Source organism: Notamacropus eugenii, chromosome 7, assembly GCF_028372415.1.
Source record: "Notamacropus eugenii isolate mMacEug1 chromosome 7, mMacEug1.pri_v2, whole genome shotgun sequence".
Classification (NCBI taxonomy): Eukaryota; Metazoa; Chordata; class Mammalia; order Diprotodontia; family Macropodidae; genus Notamacropus; species Notamacropus eugenii.
In genome coordinates this window covers 49,943,597-49,957,035 of record NC_092878.1, presented here as the reverse complement: position 1 = coordinate 49,957,035, position 13,439 = coordinate 49,943,597, and positions in this window count along the sequence as shown.

Below are 13,439 nucleotides of genomic sequence, written 5' to 3'. Positions count from 1 at the left end.
CCTGCTTAACCCTTTGAGTTGACGGGGAAAGGGGGTAGCGGGGGGTGGGGTGGGGAGGCAAGAAGGAGGAGCAGTCAATGGGAGGAAGGGACTAATTGGACAGAAAGACGTCTCAAGGGCTGAGAGCAAGAGTGAGCCATCGGACCATTTGGAAGAGATTTGGGATGCAGACACCTGCCCCCTCTCATCCAGGGGATGAGGATCTCCTCCTTTCCCTCTGTGGCTAGGAGGAAAATGAGAACTCCACAAAGGAGCGTTCTCTTACACGTTTGCGTCCAAGTCCGTCCTGGTCAGTCTCTCGAATTCCCAAACCTTTGCAGGCCCCAGAGGTGCTAGAAAAGGATCTCCCCACCCGCTAACCCGAGCCCCCCCCCCCCAACTGCCGCCGAAGAGAGCCCCCACGCTGGCTCTCGCCAAGAGTGCAGCTGCGTTTCCATTTTATTCTCAAACAAAATGCTTTGGACGGCAGATAATACCAGGAGATATGAAACTGGTTAGTCCCCACATGTTGCACATAAAAAGAATCCATAATGAGCATCTGTGGGGTATGGAATGGATCCCACGAGTTAGCCGAAGATCTTATAACCTAAGAGCTGAGGTGCCTAAGTGAATTATGGCTCTCTCCTTCCACACAAGGAGGATTAATTTTCTAGTCCACTGATATTCATTATCCAACCTTGTTTATACTTTGGGGATGCCAGTTGTTTAAGTACCAAAATATGGAGTCTTTCAGGTTAGATACGGGCTAAAGAGATGTTTTTTGAAAGGGTTTTCTTACAGGCATAGCTCCTCATCCAAACTCCCATTGGAATGAGCATAGTTTCAGGAAAGGTATAGGTGAGAGGTTCAGGTCCCCTTCCTCCCCTTTCGCTAAATGTCCTTCTTGTAATGTATGGGCAAGGCTCTGACAGACACTGACCGCTTGTTGTATTATCCTTGATTAGTTAGTTAAAAGGTGGCTCTTTGACCAGGTTCGTTGTAGCTTAGGGAATCTGGGAAGTCAGGGATATTTAGGGCTTGGGGGAGTCCCTCTTGTCTGAATGCCTTGGTCAGTACTTGGCAGCACTGAATGTAGACTAAACCATCACAGTAAAGGACCTGAAATGAATCTAAAATTAACTCCAACGGGGGGCTGTGTTTTTTTAAAATAACATTTGTCTGAAGCATTGGTCCACTATCCAAAGGTTTTATGCCTAAAACCCCATGTTTGAATTAACTAGTTAGTAGCCTTTTACAGCAAGAGGCCTAGTTTCTCCATCTGTGTTTCTAGTCCTGTAATGGAATGGAAGATTCCAAGCAGTATCATTTTGTTCCACAGGCAGTATGATGTGCCAAGTGAGCCACAAGGAAAAATCTTCATTTGGCCAAGAAAACAGAAGTTCTAACAAATGAGCCTCACTGTAAATCAGTTCAGCACAGTGTAAAAAATATTATGAATTACTACTTTTACTATTTAAATCACAATACTACAAATACAAGAGGTAGGCATTATATATCTTTGTTACTCTATAAAAATAATTTGTAAACATATGGACGTGAGATCTTACTGTGGGAAGGGATCTCTCGGGTCAACTAATTCAATATATTTATTTTATAGATGAAAAAAATTAAGACCCAGAAAGGTTAGGAGACTTCCCCAAGATCACAAAACTAGTTAGGGATAGAACTGGTACTATTCGGGTTTTCTGACTCCCAGTATACAGTTTTTTTTTCTCTATATCATGCCGAGGAAGCATAGATATATTAATCAAATAGACATACATTTGTCCAGACCTGTTGTTTCTTTGATGCAAGGAATTTTGCCCTAATGACATAAAACCAACTTGTAACTTATTACTGGGAGCAGTGAGAAGTGAATCAATTAGCCCAGCTTTGCATAGCTGGTAGTTTTCAGAGGCAGGACTTGCTACCACTTCTCCCTGAATCTTGTGGACTATCCACTACTTCACAATGAATAGTTATTCTAAAAATACCTTCTCCTTCCTATCTTTGAAGTTAGGCAAGCAAAAATTGTCTTGGCTAAAAGAGAAGGCAAAGTCATAAATTACTGTCAGCTTATGAACATTCTCCAAGCAGAAATAAGGGAAGCTATATTGTTAGAGACATGCAAATGTAGTCTGGATGAAGCTATGCCAAGTATATTTTTGATTATCAGAATAATAAATCGTGAATAAGAGGCAAGATAGTAGTACTGTCTTCAAGTCAGAAGTGCTTGGGTTGAAGTGCTTCTGACACATTATTAGCTGTATGACTTTGGGAAAGTCACTTAACCTCTCAGCCAGTCCTTTAAAATGATAAATTAGAGATGAAATGAAGATCTGAATCTGGGTAGGGAGTTCCCTATGCCAAATGGAGTTACAGATCCAGATGAAAAAAATGATTAATGAACACAATTGAACATTGGATTTGGAGTCAGTGCACCTGACTTTGAGTCCTAAGTTTGACTTTTATTAGTTATATGACCATACACAAAACAACTGATATTTCTGAGGCTTGGTTTCCTTATCTATTAAATGAGGGAAGTTTTGCAATACCCACAATTCAGGATTATTATGAAGAAAGGACAATGTAAACTTCAAAATGCTATATAAGTGGAAATAATTTTTCAAAGTTTCTATGGACTATATCTATTTTTTACTTAACATAGTTCTTGCTCTAAAGACACTTCATAATCTAAAATATATAATCTAAAAAAGATTATAGATTATAGATTAAGCATAGAAGGCTTGTTCAGTAATGTACCTAGTGAGCCTGTGTCAAGTTTTTGCTGTCAAATGTGTAATTCTGTATCTGATTTATGCCCTAGAAAAAAAGTCTTCCTCAATGTCATGCACCAAGTTCTCACTCGTATGCACCTTGATCTTCATTAGACTACTCAAGCAAAATTTTAGTTTTAGAATCTCTTCATTAGTGACAAACATTTTCTCTCTAGTAGTTCAGCTAAAATTTTTGTCAGGTTGCCAGATAGTATTAAAATATATTCCTAAAGTTGTTTTTATATTGATTTAAGCACTCAATACCCCAGTTGATCAGTGCTATTCAAACATGAAACTGAATACATTCCTATTTTTAATGATAAAAACAAAAATTATGAACAGAAGAGCATATGGTGCCTTTAGAGAGCAACAACACTGAGGAGATGCTGATGACATACACACACTTATCACAATTACATATTTACATCTTCATCCTCGTTGTCAATGCTCTATGGCACCTTTTTCTCATAGAGGAAAAATACCTCTTCCCTAGAAATTCATTTCCATTTACTTAAAGTTAAATGGTTTGACTTTGAATTTTCATTATCTGCTGTGGGAAGGAGCCTGTGACAGGTACTGGAGAGGATGCTACAAAGCTTCATTGTATCATCTAATTTTTGCTTCACTTTAGTCAGATATCATTTAGGGGAAAGTAAAATACTGTATATAGAACAGGATAAGCTAGAACAAAATAAAGAGGAAATCACATGGAAATAGGGTATATAATGAATCACAGTAAAATGCCTATTATGTCTGAACTGTTGGATTTTTAAAAGATACTGATAATACAATAATGAGAAAATTAGCAATTTTTTATCCTCTGTAAAGGAATTTGTATCATGTGAAGATATATTATCTATATTTAAGTGAGACTTGTAACAGTATCATGGTCAGGAAAAAGTTGTCAGCTGAAAATTAGGTCACTCCCTATTGGTGAAGTGGAATATTCCATTATTTAAAGGTGTTAAATACCCAATTTATGCAATTTTTTATCCTACCCTCTCATATTTTCTTTTCTTTTTAAAACAAATACTGAATACTAGCCATTGTATTTTCTGTTACTGCCAGTATGTATTCTTGCCTCATAGAATGATATCTGGATATCAGCAAAGCAAAAATGGCAGATGGAAAGCAAAAGAGTAACACACGAAGTTTTAGATGAAAGATCTCTAAATGAGACAAAACAATCTTTAAAAAAATCATTCTGTACACAAAATACATATGTTTGTAGTCACATAACTTTTATGCGTGTGTGTCTCTGTGTACAGTTTGTGTGTGAGCGTATGTAAAGAGTATTGAGAGACCTTTTGATATTAATACTACATACATATCAGATACTGAAATATCTCAAGTATTATGCTAAATAAATCCTCATAGGACTTTATAAATGCATAGCAAGGAAAAGAAAGAGATTTAGTTAGAAAAGAAGAAAATCCTTCAGCTATTTTTCAACTCAGCAGTGGACACTAGAGCAAGAGCAGGGTTTTTTTAATGGTAAGGGGTGGAGGATTTTCAGAATTACATTTACTTTCATCTTAATCTTTTTCTACTTAAAATACTTATGCATATATTGTAGCCTTTTCCCCCAAGCCTACACAAAGCTAAGAAATCTAGCTAAAACTTGTTTATTTACAGCTTAAACTAAAATGGAAATAATTAAATCTTCACTTAAAATTTTCTTTATCTAAAGAATCCATGCCTTTTGTTTACTTTTAGCTATGATTAAGCCTGTTCTTATGTATCGATTTTTATGAGGCTTTTTTTTAACTCTACCATTCAGTCCGATATTCAGAGGTTGCCAAATCCTGTATTCCAATGTGATTTCAACAGTTATTGCTCTAAGTACAATCGTGGTTTACATTTATATAACACTTAGAAGTGCTGAATATATGCCATGCCCTGCGATCCTCACAACAGTTTTGTAAGATACATAGTGCAAGCATTACAGTCTCCACTTTACAGATGAGGAAATGTGGAGTTTAAGAAGTGAAATGACTTTTCCAAGGCAACGCTACTCATGAGTGGTAAGGTGGAGACCCAAACATAGTTTTGTTTACCCTTAGTCCAGTACACCAAAATCATGTCTTCTCACTGCTTCAAAGGAACATCACCGGATAAACTAAAAAATCCTACAATTGCCAGTTTCTTTCGGTCATGATGTAGGGAGAGCTTATTTAAGCTACTTTATGCTGGGTAAATTTGGTTGTACATATGGCTATAGTCATGTCTTTGAACTATTTTCTTATAATTAGGTTTTATTGGAGGTGATGACATTTTAGTAACTTTTTGTCTTCAACATAATAGGATGTTTGCTTTGAACTTTTCATTTTCTAGTCAATTTGGATTTGGATTTGGACCTGAACTTTTCACTTTCCGACAGAATATTATAACACTGCATAGACAGCATATCCTAAATAAATAAGAAGGCTTTCTTTCTATCTTTCCAGTGCTTCCCCAATCTCTGTTTTACTGAACACTTTTATTCTCACATGTACACATACTTATGAAAGAGGATTGGGATTTAGGAAAACTGAATTCCAATAGCTGTTCCACCGCTAACAAAGTGAGTAACTTTGGACAATGTGCTATAACCTTTCCAAGTCTCGTTCTCTTATCTGTAAAATGAAGAATGGGCAGCCAGGTGGACAGAGTGCTAGACCCGGAGTCAAGAAGACCTGAGTTCAAAGACCCTGGGTAAGTCACTACACTTTTGTATTTTCTCTGATTCAGCAGCAAATATGATATGAAACCAACAGGCCCTTACTCTAGAATCCATGGCATCTGATGTTTTCTTGTAATGGGCTTACCTCATCAAAGATGTATTTAAGCAGAGTTTACATTGCCACATTAAAAGTATGATATAAAAGGAACCAGGTGGATGGTTGATAGACTCTAAAATCTCTTCTAATTCTAGAAGTCTATGATTCTAATCAAAATGGTTTGTGAATATATAGGTTCAGCTATTCATTAGATCATCTTTATATGGCAAGCAAAAGATGATACATAATAATACTTTGATCTGGGTGTTGTACTTCTAATATGGTTTGACAGTCAATTTCTAGTCCGAGATTTTCTGCATATTTTTATCACTGTTTTTAAAAAGTAGGATTCTAAGGCTTGTTAAAAATGAAAAAATATTCAACCTCTATGGAAAATAACTTCACCTTCTTGAAATCATAGGTGACAATCTAATAACAAATGGAAACCAAAAAGGAAAAATTTATAAACTTAAAATAAAAAATTAAGATTTGAAAAGTGAACTGTCTAAATTATGGTTATGTCTACATAGGAACAAATTGAGTGACTTCAATATAAAAATTGTTGAACTCAATTCAATCAACCTTTGTTGTAGAGTTTTATTGAGGGGGAAGGAATGTTTCATATCCAATTAATCTTTTTCACAAAGCCATGATTAAAGATTATTTAATATAGACATGATTTAAGTAGATATTATAAATGTATATAACTTTCTAAGTACCCTGGACAGCTGCTCAGTACTCATACCAAATCTGAAGAGAACTATTGAAAAGGAAAAAACAAAAGTTAACTTTCTATTGATAATCATGGGCAATCAAATGTTTATCTCAGAAGGAAGACCAACTTCCTTCCACCTAATTATTGTCACAATATTCATCTTACAAAGTTCACTTCTAAGACATTGAATAGAAACTTGTCACCACTGTAAGACACAGACAGGCATCAGTTCTGAACATTTCATGAAGGAAGAATCCAAATTACCTTATTTATGGAGACAACTTTTTAGTGTCCATGCTTCTGAGTGCAACATAGCAAGATATGTATCTGAAATGCATTATTATTGTGTCTTTGTACATAGCTAGGAGCCTAACAAAAACCCCATTTGAATCCTGGTCATTTAGGGTGAGAAATTATTCCCTTTTCCCTCAAAATGATTTGTGTCTTTTTCACAGCCAAACAAAGCAAGCTATAAAAATAGACTAGGACCCATTGCATCTAAATCAACTGCACAAATTTCAGGGATTTGCCAACCTCATTTTGCTTGTTTTTGCAGACTGAGGCAAGATATTTTCACTTTGAAATTTCTCTGCTGCCAATATTCCTAATTACCATCATGGCTAATTATACCTTACCACATTTTCTGACTTTATTGAGGATAAGAATTGAAATGATAAAATGCATTTCTGAATTCCATTTGAAAATATTTTTTCCTATACCTTACAGAGTAGTCGTTGATTATGTTCTACTGAAGAAAGTGGATTGATGTGACCAGAAAAGCATTTTTCATTCAAGTATCTAGAGATATGGTTTCAATAGCCTGCTATTGAAGTCAATGGCCTAATGTTATTAGAAATAAATCTCCATTGAAGTGAATGAAGATTAATTTTCAATAGTATTTCGTTGAAGTCAATGGGCTAATGTTATCAGTTTCAGAAGTAAGTTTCCATTGATGCAAATAGAGATTCATTTCCGATAGCAAACCATTGAAGTCAAAAGGAAGAAGCACTAAGAGTTTAGCTGATAGAATGGTGATTGTAAGTGCTCCATTTTCTTTAATAAAGAGGAGAGATGAACTTTTAAAAGATTCCATAACAACAGGATATTTGGTTCAGTAAAGTGCAATTTGGAGCTAAAGTATGTAAATGTTAAGCTTGCATGTTGTTCTATGCTCTCTGCAGTGGATCATATATAATTTCTATGACAAATGCAGAATAATGTAGAGGGAGAAAGTATCTTTTTTTAAGAAGACCAAGATTTCCCCCTAGCCAATGCTTCCTTTGGGGGAGGGCAGTTCTCAGAGGAAAAGCGAACTCTTTCAGAGCAGGATATAGTCTTTTGATGAGGGAAAGGCTGTAGTCAATAAGCATTTGAACAATGACAGAAACATGTTTTGAATTTTCTGATTTTTTTACCTCTTCTTTTGTAGCTCTGAACAAAAATATTGTCTTACCTGTAGAATAATTTATTTCCTTGTACCTTTCCTTATTTCCTTATCAAGACTGGATGGTTTTGGCATCTAACTTTTCTAATTACACAATTTTTTTTACTTTTAATTAACTTGCCTATAGGTCACAAATTTTATTTACACATATCTTTCCACACTACAATTGGAAGCTTCAAGAAGAGCTGTGAAAATCCTTTGTATAAATGTATTTAAAATAAAGCTAAAGAATATAATAGAACTCCATTATGTTATAACTCATTATTACATTGATTCAAATATACTGTAAGTCAAATTATGTCATCCTTAAAACAGAGAAATTATAATAATTTCTTGATTTAACATGGCTCACCTGCTTTCACTTCAATTCAGCAGCAACAGAAAAAACAACTGTTTACAAGATCTTATTCTCTGGGGATACAAAGAGAAAAATGAAACAGTCCTTGTTCTTAAGGAGCTTACATTCTACTGGGGAGATAGATAACATGCATAGAGATGAGTAAATATGAATTATGCACAGAATTTCAAAACATAAAATCACTGACAGCTTGTGGGGAGAAGGATATCAGGATGTACCTCCTTAGCAAATAGCATAAATACTATATTTTGAAGAATACTAGGGATTTTAAAAGAAAGAAGAGTATTTCAGATATGAGAAGTAGACTGCAAAAAAAATGAGATGGACTGTCATATACAGAGAATAGATTTTAAGCCAGTTTAAATGGAATAGATAGTAAATGAAGTGAAATAGAGTAAAATGAGTTGGGTAATATACATGGGAGTCAGACTGTGAATGGTTATAAGTGTCAGACTAAGTATTGTGTATTTTAACCTATGGACAACTGGAAATCAATGAACATTTTTGAGTGGAGGAGTTACATGGTCAGAATTATGCATAGGAAGATTACTTTGGCAGTTATGTGGAAGATAGATAGGCTAGGACAGGGTAAGCTATTGCAATAATCTATGTGAAGGTGATGATGGACTGGACTAGGAGAGATATTGTTTGAGTGGAAATAAGGAAATGGAAATGAGTTATTATGGAGGTAGAATCAATAAAACTTTGGAAAGTGATTGGTATGTGAGGATGTAAGTGTGAATGAAGATTCAAGGATAATTCTGAGATTGCAAACTTGACTGATTAAAAATTCTCAATGGAAATAAGGAATTTAGGAGGAAAGGGAGGAAAAACATAAAGTGTTTTGTTTTGGAGATGTTAATTTATGGGACATCCATGGGGAGCTAATCTAACTCAGGGGTGGGGAACCTATGGCTTTCAGGCAACATGTGGCCCTGTAGGTCCTCAAATTCAGCCCTTTGACTGAAACCAAACTTGACAGAACAAATCCCCTTAATAATAATAATAAAGATCTGTTCTGTAAAACTTGGACTCAGTGAAAAGGCTGCAACCATGGACCTAGAAGGCCTCAAGGCCACAGGTTCCCCACCCCAATCTAGCTGCTATGACTACCCATGAAGAATATGGAGAGAAAGAAGAGAACTTTGTGAGATATCTACATGTAGATCAGTATGTAAGACAAAAAAGTTATTGACTATGTCCAAAGCTGCAGATAAACCATGCAGAATGAGAACTGAGAAATGGCCTTTGGAATTAGAGAAATACCAATTAAAACAACTCTGAGGAGCCACCTCAGACCTATCAGATTGATTACTATGACAGAAAAAAAAATGGACAAATACTGGAAGGCAAAAAATAGGTACATTAACGCATTGTTGGTGGAGTTGTGAACTGATATAGCCATTTTGGAAAACAATTTGGACCTATGCTCAAAGGGCTAAAAAGCTGCATATTCTCTGACTCAGCAATACCACTTAGATCTGAATCCCAAAGAGATCAATTAAAAAGGGAAAGAACTTACATGTCCAAAAATATTTTAGCAGGTCTTTTTTGTAATGGAAAAGAATCAGAAATCAGGACATTCCCATTAGTTGGGTAAGGACTGAACAAGTTGTGGTATATGATTGTGATGGAATACTTTTGTGCCATAAGAAATGGTAAGGAAATGCTATAGAAAATCAGATAGTAAAACTGTTTTTGCAGATGATCTGATAATATATTTGGAAAATACCAAAGACTCCACTGAAAAGTGTTTAAAATGTTAATAATTTTGGCAAAGTAGCAGGATATAAATCCACATAAGTCATCAGCATCCCTATATCACACATACACACATACACACACACACACACACACACACACACACACACAACCCTGCAAGAAGAGATAATATGAGTTACCCCACTTAAAATGACTCTAGACAGTATAAAGTACTTGGGAATTCACTTGCCAAAACAAACCCACAAATTAATGCAGCAAAATTATCTTTAAAATTTCTTCATATAAATAGATCAGATTTAAATAATTTGAGAAACATTAATTATTAGGTAGACAAGACCAATAAAATAAAAATGACAATTTTGCCTAAACTAATTTATATATTCAATGACATCCCAATAAATTACTAAAAAGTATTTTACTGAGTTAGAAAAAATAATAGCAAAATTCATTTGAAAGAACAAAAGGTCAAGAATATCAAATGAAATGAATGAAAAACAAATGAAAAAAATGTAAAGGAAAGAGGTTTAGCAGTACAAGATCTTGAACCATATTATAAAGCAGAAATTATCAAAATTATCTGGTGCTGACTAAAAATAAATAGAAATAAAAGGCAGATCAGTGAAAAAGAGTGAACTTACAATTTACAGCAACAAATGACTATAGTAACCTTGTATTTGACAAATGTAAAGACAAGTTTTGGGAATAACAGTTAATTATTTGGTAAAAAGTTATTTAGAAAAATGGAAAGCAGTCTGGCAGAAATTGGATATAGATCAATATCTTACACCATTTATCAAGATAAGGTCAAAATGGATAAATAACCTAGATATAAAGAGAGAGATTACAAGAAAATTTGAAGAACATCGAACATATTATACCTACCAGACTAATAGATAGGTAAACAATTTATGAATAAATAAGAGACAGAAAACAATGTGAGGTATAAAATGAATAAATTTGATCACATTAAATTAAAAAGATTTTGTATAAATAAAACAAAGGTAGCCAACATCAGAAGGAAAGCAGAAAGGTAGGGGGAAATTTTGTAGTTTCTCAGATAAAGATCTCACATCTCAAATATATGAAGAATGTTGTCAAATATATAAGAATATGAAACATTCCCCAATTGATAAATGGTCAAAGGGTATGATCAAGCAGTTTTCAGATGAAGAAATCAAAACAATTTGTAGTCATATAAAAATGCCCTAAATCATTATTGATTAGAGAAATGCAGGTTAAAACAACCTTGAGATATAGTTTCATACCTATCAAAAATGACTAAAATGATTGAAGGGGAAAGTGATGAATGTTGGAGAGGATGTGGAAAAAATTGGACACTAATTCACTGGTGGTGGAATTTGAACTGATTCAACCTTTTTGGAGAGCAATCTATAACTATGACTAAATAAATTAAAGTGCCTATACCCTTTGACCTAGTAATGCCAATATTAGGTCTGTTTCAAAAGATGATTAGGGAAATAGGGAAAGACTCAATATGCTCTCAAATATTTATAACAGCTCTCTTTTTGGTGGCAAAGAACTGGAAATTGCAGGGATGTCCATCAACTGGGGAATGTCCAAACAAGTTGTGATATATGATCATGATGGAATACTGCCATACTATAAGAAATGATGAGGTCAAATGATCTTAGAAAAACATAGATAGACTTACATGAAATAATGAGGAGCAAAATGAGCAGAACTGAGAAAATATTGTATATATTGTGAAAAAAAGCACCGAAAAAAGCCCCAAGCAAAATAAAGAAAAAATATGCTCTGATCTGTATTCAGACTCTATCAGTTCTGTCTCTGGAGATGAATAGCATTTTTCTTGATAAGTCCTTTAGAATTATCTTGAATCATTGTATTGCTGAGAATAGCTGAGTCATTCACAGTTGATCATTTTGCAATATTGCTGTTACTGTATACAATGTTCTCCTGGTCCTCCTCACTTCACTTTGCATCAGTTCATGTAAATCTTCCCATGTTTTTCTGAGAGCATCCTGCTCATCATTTCTTATAATACAATACTATTCCATCACAATCACATACAACAACTTCTTTAGAAGTCAACTTCTGGGAGTCAAGATGATGGAGTAAGCGGTAATTCACTGTCACTCTCCCATACTCACTTCCAAACAACCATAAAATAGAGCTCCAAAACAAATCTTGGAACAGCAGAACAAGTGAAAGCACAGGGTGAAACAATCTTTTAGCCCAAGAAACTTGAAGGATAGGAAAGAAAGGGTTCACTAAAATGAAAGGGGAGTACAGTTCAGGATGAGAAGCATCCCAGCAAACCATGAGCAAGTCCCACCTCAGAAAACTAGAGGGACATCTTAAGACCCAGTATGGTGCAGTAGGCAAATGCCAAAATCAGGACCCCACAGGTGCCTTAGTATAGCTGAGGAACTGGCTCCTACTCTAAGAATCATCATGTGTTTTAGCACGTAGCCCGTAGCCAGGACCACTCTGCCATGCTTCAGCATAACCCTGGGCAAACAGGCAGCCTCCCGAGGCCAGACGACCATATGTTTCAGTGTACCCAAGAGGAAACACAGAGGAACACAGAACCACCCCCACTGGGCCTCAGCATATTGCAGACACCACTACTGGGACTCTAATTCAGCACCAGGTAAGCTACTAGACCCCTACAGCCTTCAGCAGTGTCAGCCAACCCCACCTCATCAATGTAGCACCAGACAAGAGAGTCCCCCATGGGCCTCCGGGCAACATCAGTGCAGCACTAGGTAAATACCCAGCACCTGCAGTCACTAGCATAGAAAGTAGGAGACAGTGTCCCTTCCTCCCTGAGAGCAAAGTTCAAATTTAAAAGAAAGGAAAAAAGCAAAAAGTGGTGATTAAAAACAACAAAAAAAGAATCTGACCACCAAGAGCTATAATGGTGATAGGGAAGACCAAGATGCAAACTCAGAAGAGGACAACAATGTCAAAACACCTATGGTCAAAACCCCAAAGAAAAATAGGAAGCACTGGTTGCAAGCCCAGAAAGAACTCACAGAAGAGCTCAAAAAGGAGCTTAAAAATCATATAAAAGCTGTAGAAGGAAAACTGGGAAGAAGAAATGAGAGTGATGTGAAAGAATTGTGAAAAAAGACTCAACAGCTAGGAAAATTGCTTAAAAAGTAGAGCTGACCAAATAGAAAAGGACATACAAAAATTCACTGAAGAAAACAACTTCTTAAAGAGTACAATTGGCCAAATGAAAAAGAAAGTATAAAAGCTAATTGAGCAAAATAAGACCTTAAAAGTTAGAATTGGACAAATGGAAGCTGATGACTCTATAAGACATCATGAACCAGTTAAACAAATTCAGAAGTGAAAAACTGGAAGAAAATGTAAAATATTTCATGGAAAAAACAACAGACCTGGAAAATAGGTCCACAAGATATAATGCCAGAATCACTGGAGCACCTCAAAGCCACAATAAAAGAAAAAAGGACCTAGACCGTATCTTTCAAGAAATTTTCAAAGAAACCTGTCCTGATGTCCTAGAATAAGAAGACAAAATAGACTTTGAAAGAATCCACCAAGAACCTTAGGAGAGAGATCCTAAAACAAAAACCCCAAAGGAACATTATAGCCAAATTTCAGAACTATCAGGTCAAGAAAAAAGAAATACTAAAGTTGCCAGAAACAAACAGTTCAAATATTAGGGTGTCAC